Source organism: Lissotriton helveticus, chromosome 5_1 (assembly GCF_964261635.1).
Source record: "Lissotriton helveticus chromosome 5_1, aLisHel1.1, whole genome shotgun sequence".
In the NCBI taxonomy this organism is placed as follows: domain Eukaryota; kingdom Metazoa; phylum Chordata; class Amphibia; order Caudata; family Salamandridae; genus Lissotriton; species Lissotriton helveticus.
In genome coordinates, this window is record NC_136065.1 from 2,031,435,551 (window position 1) to 2,031,456,635 (window position 21,085).

The 21,085-nt window shown below is 48.4% G+C and overlaps 1 protein-coding gene across 1 annotated transcript in view; it reads left to right on the top strand.

The window, feature by feature from the left end:
* The window catches only part of LOC144756209 (E3 ubiquitin-protein ligase TRIM39-like), a 393,646-nt gene that overhangs the window by 228,576 nt on the left and 143,985 nt on the right, over window positions 1-21,085 (top strand). The window lies entirely within an intron of this gene.

Sequence of the window (21,085 nt, forward strand, 5' to 3'; positions counted from 1 at the left end):
GCAAGATTTAAAAATTCATTAATGCAAAACTTGTTGCCTGAAGAAAACTTTACAGACAGACTCCTTTAAAAAGCAAAGGAGGAATTGTGGGCAATTGGCCACCAACAGGAGTATGCAATACAGAGCTCTTTGATCATCTGGAGGCCAGGACCTACCTTGGCCTCTCAAAGAGCAACTCATCAAGCCACATGACAGAATGTAGGTTCCGCTGTAGAACCTCATGTGGAAGCAAAACACCCGACACGCTACAGAATATTCTGACCTGTAGAGGCACAGAAGAAACAAGATGGTGGCTTCGTTGTAAATCTGGTTCAGGGAGCAAGTACTCTAAGAAGAAGAAAGACGCAGATGAGAAAAGACTGCACCTGATTCGGGCACTGATGCCAATGCCGCTACCAGTAGGTAAGCGGAGGTAAGAAGTGCTGGAAAGCTGGGGGCAGGCAGACCATGCTGGAGCAACGTTGCAAAGCCACTGAACACAGTGCCAAGATCTCATCCATGCCGCGCGAGGCGTACATCAGGAACAAGCATTTCCAATGCAAGTAGGTCTTGCATTTTTGAGATATTGGCATTGTAAATCATAATGCCTTTTATTTGTCTTAAAAATGAAAGCAAAAATAAAAGACTGTCATTTGCAATGGCAATAGCTCAAACTCTCGTAAATGTGAGACCTATTGCATCAAAAATGCTTATTTTGTAGAGCTGATGCCCAGACCAGAACACCGGCTCCCCCGGACCAAAGTCGGAAGCTCTGTTTCGTACGCCACATCACAAACTTGTTTTGTATTGGTTCCAAGTGCGAACTGCTTGAGTAGTTTCCCAGCCAATGAAAGGCGCTCTGCAACCTGCTGTGATCACAGGTGTTGTATCCACTGCTGGCTGCAACTTTTAAGGGGACCCTTAGGATCAGCTCTCTGCGATTTGAGCCTGTACACCCAATTTTCACTGGCCCTCTGATTTCAATAGACTGGATTTTATAAGAAGCAATAGTGTGTGTCCTCTGACCCACTGATGTTATGGTTCTCTGAGGCAGCAGCCTGGCCCAGCATGGGTCAGGGTTGAAATGCACGGGCAGAGCCGAGTCCGAATAATAACTGTTGTTATACACTGGAAGTGCCAAGTTGGAAGGGAGTTGGGTGCCCTGGCAGAGGTGCACCAGAGTTAGGGTGTACTCGTAGTGCTGAGGTGGGATTAAGGCTGAGGTACGTTGGTAGAGCCGAGTGTGGATGAAGACTAAAATGCAGTGGCAGGAGTGAGTTTGGATCAAGGCTGGACTGCAGTGAGCGAGCCAAGCGTGGATGACGACTGCTGTGAAGTGGCAGAGCTGTTTGTATCAGAGTTGAGTTGATAGAGCTGACTGAACTATGGTTGAGGTGCAATGAAAGTGCGAATCTGAATCATGGCTGAGGTGTGTGATGTTAGAATTTGGATGGTTCCAACATGTCTGAGACAGGTGGGGTGTTGGTAAGCTTCCCCCCAGCACGGATATGGTGGATGTTGCTGCAGTCACGTGCAGGGTGGACAGATGATAAAAGAGGTTGAGGCCTGGCCTGCCCGCACCTCGTGGTTGTTGATCTGCCCCACTTGCCGTGTGACAGTGACATTGTTTTGGGGACCCAGGACACGCTGCGTTATTAGGCCTGTTGACGCCTTATCACACTGACTCGATGCAACAGAGTGGGTGCAATGAAAGAGCTGGGTTTGAATTAGCGCATAGCGGCAGAGCTTGGTTAGGGGACAATTGAAAGGCCAAGGTGCGCCAGAGAGGGCTCTATTAGGACTGAGGTACAAGGGCAGAGCTGAGTCTTTTGGGATTGAGGTGTGTTGGGAGAGCTGAGTCGGGATCAGGGTCGAGGCACCCTTGTACTATGCTTCCCGCGCACTGCTGAGGGACTACTCAAGCACTAGACAGCGTAAAAGGGATCACATGTTCAATCAAGCCTCATAATACCGATACCCGCCACCAAAATATAGCACTCCTTTTATGCTTATAATATATTATAGAAGCTGACGATATGCTAGAGGGTTACATTTGCGATTATGCACAGTAACGTGGTTACGCCAATTTTTATTATATCCAACTAGAAATTTTAGGGATGCTCAGGATATTATTTGGAGGCCAGAGATTACACCTGTATTTATATAAAGCAGGGCCCGTGTGTGCCAGATGCCCCCTCCCTGCCCGGGACAGTCGCCCTGTAGATCGGGATGGGTCATGTGTACCTCCCCCACAGGTGTCACTATGTGACCCCGGGCGCTGCTGAAGAGGCTGCAGCTGTGGGTGTTCAGGCGCAGCGCGCTTCTCTTCCTGCTCTGCTGGCTGGCTGCCTTGGTCTTGGTAAACACCTTCCTCCTCGTGGGCAGGAGCATCTCCATACCGGCTGCTGGATGCATGCATAAGATAGCCGTCTGTATTGCGCATGTGTTCTGGACAGGTGAGGCAAAATAAAGTTCAGCCTGCCAATCCCAGGAGAAAACAAGCATTTACAAATGCAATAGGACTCATATTACGCGAGACCTATTGCATTATAAACAAAAGTGCGGGCGCCCAAGAAGGCATGATCGGGAGTGGTGGTGGGCAGAGAAGTTACGGACTGCGGGAGGGAAGGGGGAGACGGGAACAAAAGAGTTTTTAAAGTAAAGGGGCTGATAGGCAAGGAAGGAGAAAAATGACGACATGGCCGTGAGGAGGAGGGACAAACAAGCCGAAAACAAATCAGAATTCAGCATTTCCGATTTTAAGCCAATGAAAAACATGGATGGAAAGTGAGTGGAGCTTCCCCCGCTATAGTGTATACTATATGCCTTGCAAAGCGAGCTTCGCATGCGATGCACCCTAGGCGAGATCTAAAAACTGACATTAACAGACCCACTGTGGGAGTGATTCGTAGCCCCCAGTTTGCCCCATGCTGAGCTGGCACCAGGTAAGAAAGCAGAAAATGCAAAGGAAACAATTGATGGACGGAATGCTAGACCATGCAAACATTCACCCCAGTCACAAAGATCTGGCTTTAATCCACCATTCTTTTGCTCACCACACCACTCCAGTTTGGACCCAGCCGGTCCCAGGATGCTTGTCCAGGGAAGGCATGGCTTGGCAGTTCAGGCTGGACTGTTCCCATGAGGCTCAGGGTCAAGACTGATTTGCATGTAGCGGTGTCTGAACTGGGGTGGTGAAGTGAGCTAAAGAACAATGATGGATTCAACCCAGATCTGTGACGGGGGGTGAGTGTCGGAAAAGTTTCAGCGCTCCATCCATCATCTCCTTGTGTTTGCTTTGTTTGCCCTAACTTGGCAGGGTATGCCCAGACATGAGTCTCTAGCTCACTTTGCCACTGGATTCAAACTAGCCTGGCTGATGAGGCTTTAACCCGAAACTGATCCCAGGATGCTTGTTTCCGGTCCAGGGAAGACCTGGCTTGGCAGTTCGGGCTTGTAGTATGGCGTCCCCGCTTGCCAGGAACTCCAACGTGGATCGCAACAATTCATTCTGCTAAACAACGGTCAGCGGTCTAGCAGAAGAGTGGCGCCCTCCGATGATGTCACACTACGAAGATGAATACTGAGAGAAGAGGAACGAGAGAAGAAGGGGATCCGGACGTGAATGAGGAGCCACGAGAGACCAGACGGAGGAGGAGTGTATCGGTGTGACGGGAGGAGGCGTTGGTGGAGGCTCGCTTCGAGAGCAGGAAAAGGCGGAAAGACGTCCCAGAGAGGGAGAGGACGCCCCGATACTCACTGCTGCGGTCCAGGAGGACCGCAGCCCCAGGCAAGTGCAATGTCTACGGCTTTTAAGGAGGCTGACTGGGCGGGGGGGAATACAGAGGGAGCCTAAGTAACGAGGAGAAATGGGGGGGAACACACAGTATTGATCATGCGCTCACACCCTTTTTCCCTCACCTTGGTGATACCCCGCAGGCTGGTGACGGTAGCACTGACAAAGACTGATAAGTCCAAAAAACAAACTTAGTTTCTTTTTTATTTTGTTTTGTTCCTTTCTCATCTTCTTGGGACGGTGGAACCACATGTATAATCAAGAAAACCTGGAGGAAGAGCAACCGAAAGCCAGGACTTTCCCTGGGAACCAGAGACATTGGGGACATTCTCCTACCCTTTTCAGAGTTGTTCAAGAACTACTTTTTGTTTGAGTACCTTGTCCTTTGTTTCGGGACGTTGTTGATGAATAAATATGCCTTTAGGCTTGAACTGCCTTATCACCCAAGCAGCTGGTTTTGGCCTTCTTTAAACCCCTAAGTGACTGCGAAAGAACCCCTTTTCGGCCCAGAACTTACAGGGCTGGACTGTTCCCATGAGGCACAGGGGCAAGACTGATTTGCATGTAGCTGTGTCTGAACTGGAGTGGTGAAGTGAGCTAAAGAACGATGATAGATTCAACCCAGATCTGTGACTGGAGGTGAGTGTCTGAAAAGTTTCAGCGCTCCATCCATCATCTCCTTGTGTTTGCTTAGAAAGCAGAAAAAACAGAAAGGGGCATTTATAATCAGGTGTCTGGTGCCATGAAGCTTATGCCTATTCTGATGAAATGGCTGGTGAGTGCACAACAGTTACAAGTGTGGTGGGAGAGCCTGAATTAGATATAGCATGATGGCAAGACTTTGGAATGTCAGAGTGGAATAAGAAATGAAGAGCCATGTAAATTTAAATGTGCATGGACTGCAGGTGTGCTGTTATCGGCAATTGGTATTGTCTGTGGCACCTCTATTAATAAAACAGTAATGGAAACAGAAAGAAAACGCTAATGTGGGTTATCCTTTTAAACTTTCAAGCTTGAACAACCAACAGAAGAATTGAGGTGCTTCCTAAAATACTGTTGAGGATGAATCCAAAACACCACAGACGTTCCCGGAGGAGGTGTAAGGGTACTATGGGTACGGTACGCGCAAGTACTATTCCAGGGACCCACATCTCTATGTTGCAGGGATTCTCCTGGTAAAGCAGAACTGCACCTTGGGATTCCAGGATGTCAGAATGTAGGGACTGAGCCTCTCTACCATGTCAGTACCTGTTTGCCCAAATCTTGAGTAGCTCACAGTGCCTCACCTGCACTCCTTACCTTCCCAGAGCGGCAGGTGATTTTGAAACCTAGAACATGACCCTCTAGTCCCCAAGAGATCATTGGAAACATATCACCACCTTTCTTTTCTCTTGCATGGCAGTAGTAAACAAAAGAAAGACACATAGAATGTGTACAGTATAGTTATTGAAACTATCGTAGTCTATTATGAAGCAAATGTGCTGCTATAAGTAAGCGAATGCAACTAAGCAACATAATCAGCATTACTAGCAGGTTGTATACAATAAACAACCCCACCGTGGCAAATTATATATCTGTCTAGGCCTGTCCTCACTATATGAGTACTGGAATATTAGTGAACTCTGGGTTTAGCAACAGACCCTAGACCTTGTGTACATGGTTAGGTGGTCTGCATCATGGGTGTTAACTCCGTTTACACAAAACTGCATGCCAGGCAGTGTGGGGATTCCTTACAGGACAGGTCGCTCTGCCAGAATTCTCCCCAGTCCCCATGGTGCCAAGACACAGTTTATGTGATAAGAAATACTGTGTTGGAAAGCCGCAGCTGTGCTACTGTGTTTTGTCAAGAATGTGGAGAGCTGTTGCTGACCGAGCAGAAAACTGAACAACATAGTGTTATGTATTGTAGTCGACCTTGTACGAAATATGCAGACTTGATCCCAAGTAGAATCACTAAGTAACAAAACAAGATGTACAGCTTATTTCTAAAATAATTTCACAAAAACAAAAGTGTTATATGTGGCTGTGCATGCAGAGGCAGCCTAAAACATCTAATACGCAAAACTAAGCTGGAACAAAAGTGGACCCGGAAGGGAAATCACTTCAGCTGCACACGCGAAAGGAGATGGTGGCTGCCCTGAAAATGTATTTCACAGAGCAAGGCCTCTAAGAAGAAGAGAGAAACAAATACGAGAAGTGTGTAGCTGGTTCAAGCACGGGTACCATCACCACCACAAGTGGGAAAACAGAGGTGAGAAGTACTGGGAAGCTGGGGACAGGTGGACAATGCTGTACTAACGTTGCAAAACAGCTGGACATAGAGCAAGGTCTCCTCCATAGCAGGAGACGCAAACAGCAGTGAAGAAGAGCATGACAGCCCCACTATGAGGTAACCTGTTGCCCCAGCGTGCCGCATGCTGAGCTGGCACTAAGTTAGGAAGTAGTAATGCTAGAAAGGGGCACTTATATACATGCCTCTGGTGTAGTGAGGAGGAAATCCTTAAGCTTATGCCTACTCTGAAGTGTGTATGGTGGAAGACCCTGAAAAATATGTAGCTAGCCCTGGGCAAAAAATGTCATTCTACCAAACCCTGCATATCAGAATTTTTTCTCCCACAAAGCTCCACTGGCAAGCAAGATTTGGCTTCCCCTGCCATGATTTCCAGTTGCTAGGACAACTTCCGGCGAGATTGTCTAACGCGGGTGGTCGCGAGCAGTTGCTGGCAGAGGGCTGATTCTCATTTAGATTTTGTACTCGAGCGGCAGCAAAAACAACTCAAGTGGGCATACGTTCTTGAGCACGACATGCCTATTTCAGCCCTTTGGCAGAGCTCCACAGAATCTCGCAGAGTTTTTATGAGCTCCACCAAGTGAAATTCCACAAGTTCCGCCCACATCTAGCTATAGCATGAACGCAAGATGAAATTAAATGAAATGAAATGAAATGAAAAAAAGAACTTGATTAAGCGCACTGCGGCCAAGCGGCTTCCTGGCGCTGAGGGTATGACCATATTCGCAGAGGGGACACAGGGAGACTAACAGGGAAAGGCCTGGGAAAACAGAAAAGTTTTGAGAGCTTTGCGGAAGTGGGAATAAATGCGGATGGACAGAGGAAGACTATTCCAGAACCGGGGGGCGAGTACCGAAAAACGGGTGCCTCCCGTTCTGGATTTACGGAAGCGGGGGACATGAAGAAGGGAAAGGGAGGAGGAGCGGAGAGTGCGAGTGGGGGCATGGGGAGAGATAAGGGATCCGATAAAGAGGGGAGCTGAGTGGGTGTGAGCACGAAAGGCCATACAAGCCAACTTAAAAAAAGATCTAAGGTGTACAGGAAGCCAGTGGAGGGACTTAAGTGCAGGAGTGATGTGGGAAGATTTGGGAAGACGAAGAATGAGACGGGCAGCCTGGTTTTGAATGGCCTGAAGACGGCGGGTTTCATAAGCGGGTATGCCCACGTACAAGCCATTCCCATAGTCAAGGCGAGAGGTGATAAGGGCCATGACTATGGTTTTGAGGGCGTCCGTAGAAAAATACCGAGAGATTTTCCGAATGAGACGGAGGGACAGAAAACAAGAGGAAACTACGGAACTGACTTGGGCATGCATGGTCAGATCATGGCTGACCTTGATACCCAAGGTCCGAACAGAGGAGACCGGTGAAGGGGGGGAACCAAAGGAAGGGGGCCAGTGGGCCATGGACCAGGGATTGGAGGGGCCACCCGTGAGGACAAGCTCAGTCTTGTCCGGATTGAGCTTCAAATGATTGATGCTCATCCATTCAGATATAAAGACTAAAGTGGAACAAAACTTAGGAAGAGAAACAGAAGGGGAAGAGAGATCAAAGACGAGCTGGAGGTCATCCGCGTAGTTGTACACAGAGACCCCCAGCTCGAGAAGGGAAGTGATAAGAGGGTAGATATAAAGATTGAAGAGAAGAGGGGAAAGGGAGGAACCTTGGGGGACCCAAGATTTGGGAATGCTGGATTAGAATATGAAACAGTGCATTTTGAAGAGGTGAACTGACAGTGAAAGTAGGAGGAGGGAAATCATCAAGGGCTGCAGATGCAGACGAGGCACAAATACCAACCACAAACTAGCCTTGCAAGAAGACACAACAGTGCAGAGTTCCAGACATTGAGGAGCAAGTGGATAGACAGGAGAGAGAGTTTCATATTATGCAGGTTCCTAGGATAACCAGGAGACCTGAGCAAACTCAGGGGACACCATGAGCAAGGTGGACAAGGGGGCAATAGAAGATGTTGCAGCCACTGAAAAAATAAAGGACTTGAAAGATTGACTACTACTTTCAAAAACAGAAACATCGGAGAATGCCCAGTGATATGGCAATGAAAATAAGCCAACCCCTGTCAAACAATGCCTTAAAGGTATTTTTCTTGGAGTTGAAGCAAGACTTGAAGCAGTTTTTTTTTTTAGGCGATTTAAACACTGAGACAGCAGACATCAGCTGTGAGCTTAACAAGGTAAATACGGACCCGCAAGCAATAAACCAACATTTGGAAAATGGAGATAGTTAACTAGAAGCAGCTTCAGTTGGTCTACACACAACAGTGGCAGATCTAGAAACACAATTGAAGTTTCTCCTTTATAGAAGTACAGATATAATGTTGAGGCAAGAAACCTCAAAGATTCACAGGGGAAGGACAAATATATATGAGGAAATGTATCCAGCTATCCTGAAAGTGAGGCTCAAAACCCGAATAGAAATATTACCACTGGGTTATCAGACAATTCAAGGACTCTAACATGAAGCCTAGAGACATAGTAGCCAAATAAAAGACATAAGGATCAAAGAAAAACGTATTTAAGACGCTCAACAGCAGGTAAGATTCAGCTGCAAGGCCAATCAAATTGTTCTGTTTCATGATGTATCTGGAATAACTTTACAACTGAAATGAGATGTGGTCAGTGACACTGGAACTATTACAGAAAAACATAGGTTATAGCTTGCTACATTAGATATGGTAGGACAAAGAAGCTACTATGAGTAGGTGAATGAGCCCCAACATTGTCCAGGAATTTGTTTATAGAAACGTTTGCATATAGCACTCTTACATTTTAATCCAATACTAAGTCTGGACAGAGCGAGGGTGGGAGAAAGTGAGATGTCAGAGAGGGTAAAGCGATGTGAGAGTGCAATATGCAGACTTTCTATGCTTAAAACATTCTAACATAATCCTATTTACGCACTGCCCATGGGAAGACACTACATACCGTGCATTACTGCTCTTTTAAATTAGATAAGTGCTGTATAACAAACCGAAACCAAAGGGGATGATGGACGGAGTATTAAACACTGCAAGCAATCACCCCCAGTCAACTGATCTGGGTTTAATCCATCATCATTCTTTAGCTCACTCTGCCACCCCAGTTCAGACATGGTCATATGCAAATCAGTCTGACCCTGTTGCTCATGGGAACAGTCCAGCTCGAACTGCCAAGCCATGTCTTCCCTGGACCAGAAACAAGCATCCTGGGACCGGTTTCTGGCTAATCGGCCGTTATCAGCCAGGCTAGCTTGAATCCATTGGCAAAGTGAGCAAGGGACCCACGTCTGGGCATACTCTGCCAATTTCGGGCGAACAAAGCAAAACCAAAGGGGATGATGGACGGAGTGTTGAACAATGCAAGCGCTCACCCCCAGTCAACTGATCTGGGTTTAATCCATCATCATTCTTTATCTCACTCTGCCACCCCAGTTCAGACATGGCCATATGCAAATCAGTCTGGCCCTGTGCCTCATGGGAACATTCCAGCCCGAACTGCCAAGCCATGTCTTCCCTGGACCGGAAACTAGCATCCCGGGACCGGTTTCTGGTTAATCAGCCGTCATCAGCCAGGCTGTTTTGTAAATACTGGAAAAAGTGTTTTCAGATTTTTTGGAGGATGGAGGGGTAGGCAGCCGAATAAACACTGATAAGCACTTTTTTTGAAAGATTTGGAAACACTGAAAAAACACCACTGAAATCCACAAAAAAATAAACAAATAATAAAAAAGAAAGAAAACTACTTATCTACTATCCCTAACCTGCTTACCATGGAATGAGAAATCGTAAGATGGCATTACTGTTTCCAGACCATCTGACGTCCCTTCTGTTTGCCTCATATATAAGAAAAAAAGAGGACTCTCCTCTGTCCTGCCTATTTCAGCAAGGGTTCGTTTTGGCCATTGGCATCACCAGTCTCGCTTCCAGGTGTTTTGTACACCATTTGGTGGAACCTAGGGGTTAGGCTCTCCTTTGTTCAAATAGAGTATCCTGTACTCCATACGCGATCTTCCTCATAGATACACCTCTACGCTTTAGTGGAATGTGGATCGTTTTCAGAGATCCACTAACTGATACAATTTCCAACTGTATTCGCATTAAACCCTGCCCGGGCAGAACTTTACAGTGTGCGGATAGGCCTTGGGGAAGAATGGTAAGTGAATAGAAGAGTTTTGTATCCGGTTTATGGATATAGTGGGGAGAGGGTCACTACAAAGTCTGATGCCCATCTCAACCGTAATGGGTCACCCTACCATCCACTGTGGATACAAAAGAGAAGTCTGTTGGTGCCAGATTATGCAGAATAGATAAACCATAACACACTCATAATTCCGAATACAAACATAAAACAATACAAACCATAACACACTCACAATTCCAATACACGGCTGTTACACAAGTCAAGAAATGTCTTAAGATCTAGTTTCCCCAAGTACAGATGATGTAATTATGGAATGTAATCTAAATATGATGAGCGACCAGAGTGAGATAGGCGTGGTGTAGAGCAAAGCACAGATGGAGCAGTGTCCAGTGGGTTAAAAGGGAGATTCATGTGGCAAACAAGAGAGGGATTATTTGCGCTCCCACATCCACAAGTCCTACTCCCATATAGATAACTTGTCGCTGTCCCAGGGTGTGAGAAGTTGGCCTGATAGGTGATGTTTCCAATTCTGGAACCACCTGTTATCAGACCAAACAATCCCTTATGGTGTCTGGTTGTAAGTCAACCTTATTAGACAAGCTATCCTAGGGGTAGCATGGACTAAGCAGCCTAAAGGCTTAACTTAAGAGGTCGTGTTAAGCGAGCTGTTTTACCACATACAATCCTGTAATACCAAATGAAAGGACACCACACAAGTATATATTATAAAAATATATGTATTTATTACTAAAAACAATCCCCAGTATTCTTTATGAATAAAGGGGCACAAGCGTTAAATCAAAAGCACTGTTTAAACATACAAAGTTGCACAATTATGGATGAGGGCAGGGGGCCACTCAAACCATATACTAAACCAGTGGTATAAGAGATGCCACTCGAGCAGTGGTTAGGCCTAGGGCCTAGGGAATCGCTGGGAGCAGTCAGGACAAGCAATGCTGAAGTCGGGAATGGCCCTCGGGATTCGGGAGATGTGCGGAAAGCGCACGCACGCACCAATGTTAACCAATGGTGCGTAAAAGTTGTAAAGTTAAAGTTAAAGGACACTTCCGCTGAACCTAGAGGAACAAAACTTAACACACAGTCCCTAGAGGTGTGCACCAGTGTGGGAACACCGGCGGAGCAAAGTTACCTCACCCACAGGAAGTGGGTGCACAGGGTCGAAGTGGCGTCGGGTTCTGACACGCAGGCTCTTGGTGCTTGAAGCTGAAAGGGCTGCAGGCGGGTTAAAGATGAAGTGTCCGGTGGAGTCCAAGGGTGGACTCAAGTCGAAGGGTACCTGAAAGCAGAGGGGACAGAGTCTGGGTCACTCAGCAGTGACCAGGGTGGAACCAGGACGGAACCAGGCAATGTCGGGCGCAATCAGGTGGTCGTCGAGGAGCTTCTCTCCGCTGTCACGTGGGCTCTGGGGCATCTGCGACGTCCAGGAGCAGGTCACGATCTGTCCCACGCAGGCTCTCACCATCGGTGCAGTCGGCTTCAAGTTTGGAGCAAACAAGCCTTGGCAAGAGCAATCCACGCGGGATCGGAAGATTGCTTCTCACTCGGACCAGGAAGGTCAGAGTCGGGGCTCCTTTTCAGGGGAGCTGGTGTGGATCTGGAGCAACCAGATTCACGAGTCTTCTTTGTAGTTTCGTCGGCACAGGGACCACTAGCCAGCTGGCAAGTGACCGGGCCAACGCGTTGAGCCAAATGGAGCAGAAGGGCCCCACGCAGCACTCGTCGAGTGTGGAGGGCTGAACTTCGGCTCAGGAGTAGCTCAGGGTGGGGGCTTCTCAAACCCCGGTGCACAGCTTCGAGGGTCACTCGTGGGCTGCACGGTCAGCGTCTCGTGGTCAATTCAAGATGGCGTGCCCCACGCTTCCGGTCGCCTCCACGGGTCTCAGCTTTGCAGGGACTGTGGATCGGGCTGTTGGAAGGCAGGCAGGCTTGATCTCGTCGATCTCAGTCGCTCGAGTTCCGGCGGGAACTGCAACTAAGTAGACGTCGAGGGCTGGATGGTGCCTGCTGCTGCAGGGTGGTCACTCCTTGACCACAAGGGAGATTCTTCGGGCTTCCACGTTGAGATGGAGGGCGAAGGGTCCAGAATTTCGTTTCAAATGTTTCTTCCAGGAAATCTGATGTGCATTGGCACTGCTCCCACTCTTATTCGAATCTGGGGGGCGTGATTACCTGCTTGGTCCTCCCCTATGGGTGGGACCCAGGAAGTGGGTGGATACACCCCCTTCCTTTGATCCAGGCCGCCCTGGCACGAGGGCTGGAGTGCCCCAGAACCGGTTTGGCCGGATTATGCAAGGGGCAGCCTTGTGCGCCCCAAGCAGTGTCTGGTTTCTTTCAAACCTCCCTGCTACAATCCACTATCTCCTGTCTGGAGGGCGGTGACACCCTCCTGTGACAGGAAACCCTTTGTCCAGGACCCATTTGGTTGAGTTTCGGTCAACTGCAGGGGTCCAGACATTTGTCTGTGGCAGAGGCATCCATTTTGTGGATCTAAGGTCTTTGGAGAAATTAACCGCATTTAAGTAAAGCAACATGTCTTACCCCTCTAGAGGGGTGGAATGCCATCCCCGTCGCCAGAACTGGCGAGGGGATGGTATTCCAAATCGTATGACACCTTACACGACATGTTTTGATAAAGCCAAACCAAAGTTGCTATTTAACCGCGAGGATTATAAGGCACTTAAGAGTATATGGTATGGCATTATCCTGAAACAGCTTAGGGAGTTGTTCCCGACAGCTGCAGACAGGCTCAGCTCATGCTAGAGCTCCATCTCACATAAAACCACGCACTCTGCCTCCAGGATAAATGAGGCCCTCCATAGGAGTGACTCACAGGTTTACATGTGTCCAGATATAGGTTTAGATATAGGTATACTATATCTAAGCAAGGGGTGTTTACACCACCTTACCCCAGCTGAGTGATCAGCCAGTTGTGTCAATTTAAGAACCAGCCAGGGGTGGCAAAAGATATGCTGCAGCCCCTGGTAGGCCTTGGTGGCCCCTATGCCCTGGGCACCTATAGTGCATTATACAGGGGCTGACAAGGAGTCCATTTCCAATTGTGGTATGTACCTAGGGTACATGGAATCCATTTTACAGAGAGAGCAGATGGCCTGGGCCCTGATTAGCAGGGAACCAGGTCAACTAAGTCAAAAAACCAGCTAAACACAGGCAAAAAATCTGGGGTAACCATAGTCAGGTAGCCACCTTCCTACATAACCCCCCCCACCCCCAAACGAAAGGAGATAAGGCTATCCTTGGCCAGGTAAGCCTATATTGCCTGAGTGGCCATATAAGGAAGTACCTGCACTAGCATGGGTACCCCCTGTCTCATGGTCCACTAAGCAGTCCCTCACCCTTGGGGTATTAGAGGGTCTCCACCATAGGGAATCACTACCTTGGGTGTGTTTATGCAAAGTTAAAGGCTGGTTTGGATATGGAGTATTGAAGTGAGGCTCTACTAATTTAGGGCTTAGCTTCCTCCAATTATCTTCCACCATGTGTGCCTTTCTCTCTTTAACTGAGTTGCACTGTGCTCTCAGGGTCAACCTCTGGCTACCTAAAGCTGGAGGCTGGGTCCCTCTGTTTGGCTTGCTGGAGGGACAGTTCAGGTTTGGGCCCCTTGGGTCCCAGGTTTGGCTGGGCCCAACAGAATCCATCTGTGGGAGGTCCCTAACTGTTTTTAAGGGGGCTCCCTCAGGAGTTTTTAAAGTTTTCACCTTACTAGGGCTACTAGTTTTGGTGCACCTAATCTTTTGATGGGGGTGCTTTATTTGACAGGGGGCCCTCTGGGTCTCACTGTCCTTCTTGTCCTCTGCAGCCCTGGGCTGGCCAAGGCATGGTAGAGAGGGGCAGGTTACCTGCTCCAGACTGGGTCCCACCTGAGAAGGGTCCACTGACATCAGAGGTTCTGTCAGGCTAGGCCCAACCACCTCTGGGGCAGTTTCTTCATCAGGGGTAAGATCAGTTCCCTGAGGAGGCTGATCCTGTCCTAAAGTCTGGTGAGGGGGAGATTTCTCTTCCTCCTCCATGCTCTCAGTTTGTGTGGAGTTATCCATCATTTCAGGTTTCACAACACACATCTCAGTTTGAGTTTGGGCTGTGGCCATCACAGCCCCACCAACCTTTTCAGGAGGAGACTCAGTTTGGGTTTCTGCTGTTACCATAACAGCTTTGCTATTCTGTTCAGGAAGAGCTTTTGCTAAAGATGGGGCAGAGAGTTTCTCAGCCCTACCAACCTTTTCAGGAAGGACATCTTGCATTGGGGCTGTAGCCATTACAGCCCCACTAACCTTTCCATTGGAATTTACCATTCTAGAATGGGTTTCCTGTTCAACCTCAGCCCAGGCTGAGATCTCCAAATCATTACCAAGTAGGCAGTCTACAGGCAAGTTTGGTGACACTGCCACTCTCTTTGGGCCAATGACACCTCCCCAGCTGAGACTTACTACTGCCATGGGATGATTTGTTTGGATTCCATCAATGTTTGTAACCTGGTATGTGGCACCAGGTAAAAGTTGCTTAGAGGGGACTATGCCATCAGCCACCATGGTGATGCTAGCCCCTGTGTCTCTAAAAGCTTCAACTTTCAAACCATTGATGATGGGTTCTTGTCTATACTTGCTCAAAGTATTTGGGCAAGCAGAAAAGTTGGCAAACCCCATGCCAGTCTCATAAACAAGATCATTGGGTGATGGGGACCTGGATAGGCCAGGGTCTACCTGAGCTCCAACAGTAAACCCACCCAGATTCCTGGGTGTGCTTCCACTTCCTGGGGGATTACTGCTGACAGTAACAGGAGGTGTTGAAGCTGGCTTTGGAGGTATATTTTCTTTATTGTTATTCTTGGGACAACAGTTGTCTGTTTTGTAATGCCCCACCTGTTTACAGGCATAACAATAAGGCTTTGTCTCAGTTGAAGAAGTGTCTTGGGACCCACCCCCATCCTTGGAGTTTTGGGGCCCTGGGGAAGTCTTTTCTTTATTTTTATCCCCACCCTTATCTTGAGGCTTGGTAGACTCCTTCTTCTGGTTACTGTCCTGATTCTTAGGCCTAATCCTGGTTCTGACCCATTTGTCTGCCTTCTTTCCCAATTCTTGGGGAGAGGTCAGATCAGAGTCCACCAGGTGCTGGTGTAAGAGCTGGTTCTGACAATTACTTAGGATCTGCTCCCTCATAATCAGATTATACAATCCTGTAAAGTCATGTACTTTGCTGCCATGTAGCCAACCCTCCAGAGCCTTAGTTGCACAATCAACAAAATCAGTCCAGTCCTGAGTCTGTGTCTTCTGGGTGTCTCTGAACTTTAACCTGTACTGTTCAGTGGTTAAGCCAAACCCATCTATCAGAACACTCTTCAGGACTTTGTAATTGTTTGCATCCTCATGTCTGACAGTGAGGAGCTTATCTCTCCCTTTCTCTGAAAAGGAGTACCATAAGATTGCTGCCCACTGTTCCTCAGGAACCTGCTGTACCATGCAGGCTCTCTCAAGAGCAGTTATCCACTTGTGGATGTCATCCCCTTCCTTGTAGGGGGGCACAATCTTTGTCAGGTTTCTACTATCATAGGACCTGGGTTTCTCTTTAGGAATATTGCTGCCACCAGTGGCATCTAAGCCACACAATTTCTGCTCTCTTGCCAAGGCAAGTTTAGCTTGAGCTAAGGTAAGTCTAGCTTGACTCAGGGCTACCTCCTCTCTCTCTATTTGGAGTTTGACAGCCCTCATTCTAGCCCTATGCTCAGCTTTCTGAGAAGCAGTCATGCCTCTCTCTGATTCTCTGGAGGCACTAGAAATATGAGAGTCCCCTGAGGGAGATCTCACTCTTCTGTTGCCTGGGAGAATCCCATGGTGGGTTCTGGGGAGGTGCTGGCCCTCTCCATTCCCCAGTAGGTCCAAGTTGGCCTGGCTAAGCCTGGCAACTGGAACCTGGCTACCCCTCTGATCCTGATCTTCTAAGTCCTCAACTTCTGAGTCCTCCTCCTCCTCTTCTTCTTCCTCATCTTCCTCCTGAGGGGGGTCAGTTACAGGGGGGTTCCCTCCATTTCCTGTTTCTAGGGAAGCTTGCTTTGCCCTTTCTAAGTCATCCTGCTCTAGGATTTCTACCAGGATTTGGCAGGTGGGGCTTCTGCCCCTTTTTAACCCTCTTGCTTTGCACAAGGCAATCAAGTCTCTGCGGGTTAGTTTGTCATATCCAAAAGTTGCCTGGGTAAGGTCAACTGTCACAGGAGTAGACCCTGAGGCTTTTCCTGTGTCAGACATGGCTGCTAGTGAGGTGTAAGTGGTGCACTTACCTACACTAAGTGTTTTCCTACTGTACCTTGCTAGTGAGTTGTAGTCAGGGTGTGCTACTCCCTTTAATCTACAACTACTAAGTTCAGTAGAACTTAATATGCTAAGCTTTTGATTTATATGTACCTAGAGGTACTTGATGTGATCTTTCAATTTGATACAAAGATTGCAATGGTAAAACAACAGCAAGCTCAAATCCGCACCGCTGCTCACCAATGTGAGAAGTTGGCCTGATAGGTGATGTTTCCAATTCTGGAACCACCTGTTATCAGACCAAACAATCCCTTATGGTGTCTGGTTGTAAGTCAACCTTATTAGACAAGCTATCCTAGGGGTAGCATGGACTAAGCAGCCTAAAGGCTTAACTTAAGAGGTCGTGTTAAGCGAGCTGTTTTACCACATACAATCCTGTAATACCAAATGAAAGGACACCACACAAGTATATATTATAAAAATATATGTATTTATTACTAAAAACAATCCCCAGTATTCTTTATGAATAAAGGGGCACAAGCGTTAAATCAAAAGCACTGTTTAAACATACAAAGTTGCACAATTATGGATGAGGGCAGGGGGCCACTCAAACCATATACTAAACCAGTGGTATAAGAGATGCCACTCGAGCAGTGGTTAGGCCTAGGGCCTAGGGAATCGCTGGGAGCAGTCAGGACAAGCAATGCTGAAGTCGGGAATGGCCCTCGGGATTCGGGAGATGTGCGGAAAGCGCACGCACGCACCAATGTTAACCAATGGTGCGTAAAAGTTGTAAAGTTAAAGTTAAAGGACACTTCCGCTGAACCTAGAGGAACAAAACTTAACACACAGTCCCTAGAGGTGTGCACCAGTGTGGGAACACCGGCGGAGCAAAGTTACCTCACCCACAGGAAGTGGGTGCACAGGGTCGAAGTGGCGTCGGGTTCTGACACGCAGGCTCTTGGTGCTTGAAGCTGAAAGGGCTGCAGGCGGGTTAAAGATGAAGTGTCCGGTGGAGTCCAAGGGTGGACTCAAGTCGAAGGGTACCTGAAAGCAGAGGGGACAGAGTCTGGGTCACTCAGCAGTGACCAGGGTGGAACCAGGACGGAACCAGGCAATGTCGGGCGCAATCAGGTGGTCGTCGAGGAGCTTCTCTCCGCTGCCACGTGGGCTCTGGGGCATCTGCGACGTCCAGGAGCAGGTCACGATCTGTCCCACGCAGGCTCTCACCGTCGGTGCAGTCGGCTTCAAGTTTGGAGCAAACAAGCCTTGGCAAGAGCAATCCACGCGGGATCGGAAGATTGCTTCTCACTCGGACCAGGAAGGTCAGAGTCGGGGCTCCTTTTCAGGGGAGCTGGTGTGGATCTGGAGCAACCAGATTCACGAGTCTTCTTTGTAGTTTCGTCGGCACAGGGACCACTAGCCAGCTGGCAAGTGACCGGGCCAACGCGTTGAGCCAAATGGAGCAGAAGGGCCCCACGCAGCACTCGTCGAGTGTGGAGGGCTGAACTTCGGCTCAGGAGTAGCTCAGGGTGGGGGCTTCTCAAACCCCGGTGCACAGTTTCGAGGGTCACTCGTGGGCTGCACGGTCAGCGTCTCGTGGTCAATTCAAGATGGCGTGCCCCACGCTTCCGGTCGCCTCCACGGGTCTCAGCTTTGCAGGGACTGTGGATCAGGCTGTTGGAAGGCAGGCAGGCTTGATCTCGTCGATCTCAGTCGCTCGAGTTCCGGCGGGAACTGCAACTAAGTAGACGTCGAGGGCTCGATGGTGCCTGCTGCTGCAGGGTGGTCACTCCTTGACCACAAGGGAGATTCTTCGGGCTTCCACGTTGAGATGGAGGGCGAAGGGTCCAGAATTTCGTTTCAAATGTTTCTTCCAGGAAATCTGATGTGCATTGGCACTGCTCCCACTCTTATTCGAATCTGGGGGGCGTGATTACCTGCTAGGTCCTCCCCTATGGGTGGGACCCAGGAAGTGGGTGGATACACCCCCTTCCTTTGATCCAGGCCGCCCTGGCACGAGGGCTGGAGTGCCCCAGAACCGGTTTGGCCGGATTATGCAAGGGGCAGCCTTGTGCGCCCCAAGCAGTGTCTGGTTTCTTTCAAACCTCCCTGCTACAATCCACTATCTCCTGTCTGGAGGGCGGTGACACCCTCCTGTGACAGGAAACCCTTTGTCCAGGACCCATTTGGTTGAGTTTCGGTCAACTGCAGGGGTCCAGACATTTGTCTGTGGCAGAGGCATCCATTTTGTGGATCTAAGGTCTTTGGAGAAAATAACCGCATTTAAGTAAAGCAACATGTCTTACCCCTCTAGAGGGGTGGAATGCCATCCCCGTCGCCAGAACTGGCGAGGGGATGGTATTCCAAATCGTATGACACCTTACACGACATGTTTTGATAAAGCCAAACCAAAGTTGCTATTTAACCGCGAGGATTATAAGGCACTTAAGAGTATATGGTATGGCATTATCCTGAAACAGCTTAGGGAGTTGTTCCCGACAGCTGCAGACAGGCTCAGCTCATGCTAGAGCTCCATCTCACATAAAACCACGCACTCTGCCTCCAGGATTGATGAGGCCCTCCATAGGAGTGACTCACAGGTTTACATGTGTCCAGATATAGGTTTAGATATAGGTATACTATATCTAAGCAAGGGGTGTTTACACCACCTTACCCCAGCTGAGTGATCAGCCAGTTGTGTCAATTTAAGAACCAGCCAGGGGTGGCAAAAGATATGCTGCAGCCCCTGGTAGGCCTTGGTGGCCCCTATGCCCTGGGCACCTATAGTGCATTATACAGGGGCTGACAAGGAGTCCATTTCCAATTGTGGTATGTACCTAGGGTACATGGAATCCATTTTACAGAGAGAGCAGATGGCCTGGGCCCTGATTAGCAGGGAACCAGGTCAACTAAGTCAAAAAACCAGCTAAACACAGGCAAAAAATCTGGGGTAACCATAGTCAGGTAGCCACCTTCCTACACAGGGCTTCACCAAACATATCCCAAATTACCATTTCAGACCATGCTCAGATAGAGATCATTTAGAAGGGTATTGGAAATTCGATACAGGGTTATTTATTTAAGGAAAATAAAGTTGTGAACACACTGCTGTCAAAAAGGGGAATGACCATTATTCTATTGGCCCAGGCTGCTAGGTAGAGGATGTTAACCCTGGATAAAACTAATTCAGATATTAGGGAATTAGAGATTGTAGTTAAACAGGCACCGTCACATGCAGAGAAGAGGCAACAGGCAGTCTTAACGGAGCCATCTTCTATAATCAACACAAAGAGGGTTAAAAATTGCTGTTGAAGCTAGGACAAATGGTTTATTATAAAGGTGACATATTGTCCTCATGTTGGTTTAGAGAGTTGGGTGCCAATGGATGAAGACATGTTGGGAGTCTTAATTTACTGCGAGGGGGAGAGCAATAAGGTAGCATGAGACAATTTCTGCATTCAGTTCCTTCATCCATCCATTTACACAAAAGGGCAGGAAAAAGTAGAGGATATTGATGCTTAAAAAACAAGCGAGTGTAATACGGACACCGCCACTGGGCTGCATTGAAGCATGAGAGGCCCCATCATGCTAGCTGACATCAATTTGATCCTTAATCAAACCCATCCTCACAAATGCGCAGGTCCAGATGAGATTCCAACATGGTTTTACATAATATTCTCTCCTCAGCTATACTCTAAAATGGCCAATCTCTTCAACTGGATAGGAGGGAGACATACAAGTGCAAGATAGAGATTTAGCACTAATCCCCAAACTAGGAGAGAAACGCCTTTCCTTTTGCCCTGCTTAAAGCTCATACTAAGTTATTTACCATACTCTTAACTTACAAGATAAATAAGCTGATTCCTGACATAGTAGAGGGGGATCAAGTGGATTCATTGGTAGAGAGGTAGCAGAATAGAAGATCTACCTCTTCACAGATGATATCCTATTCAGTGTCTGAACCCAAATCCAGTAATTCACTTAATGCTGAAAGGATTTGAAAATAACCACATAAATCCGATCACCGTCTGCTACAATCAATCAGAACATTTATATAGCGCGCTACTCACCCGTGAGGGTCTCAAGGCGCTGAAGGGAGGGGGGTGCTGCTACCGCTCGAAAAGCCAGGTCTTGAGGTGTTTCCTGAAGGGGAGATGGTCCTGGGTCAGTCGTAGGTGTGTGGGGAGGGAGTTCCATGTCTTGGCTGCCAGTTAGGAGAAGGATCTTCCTCCGGCGGTGGTTCTGCGAATCCGCGGGACGGTGGCGAGGGCGAGGTTGGCGGAGCTGGCGGGTGGGAGTGTAGAACGAGCGGCGGTTGTTGAGGTATTCGGGGCCTATGTCGTGGAGCGCTTTGTGTGCGTGGGTGAGGAGCCTGAACAGGATCCTCTTGTTGACGGGGAGCCAGTGCAGGTCTCTCAGGTGGGCGGATATGTGGCAGTGGCGAGGTATGTCGAGGATGAGTCGTGCGGAGGCGTTTTGTATGCGTTGCAGATGTTTCTGGAGTTTGGCAGTGGTTCCTGCATATAGGGCGTTTCTGTAGTCTAGTCGGCTGGTGACGAGGGCCTGGGTGACGGATCCACCTGAAGATCTTCTGGAGCATG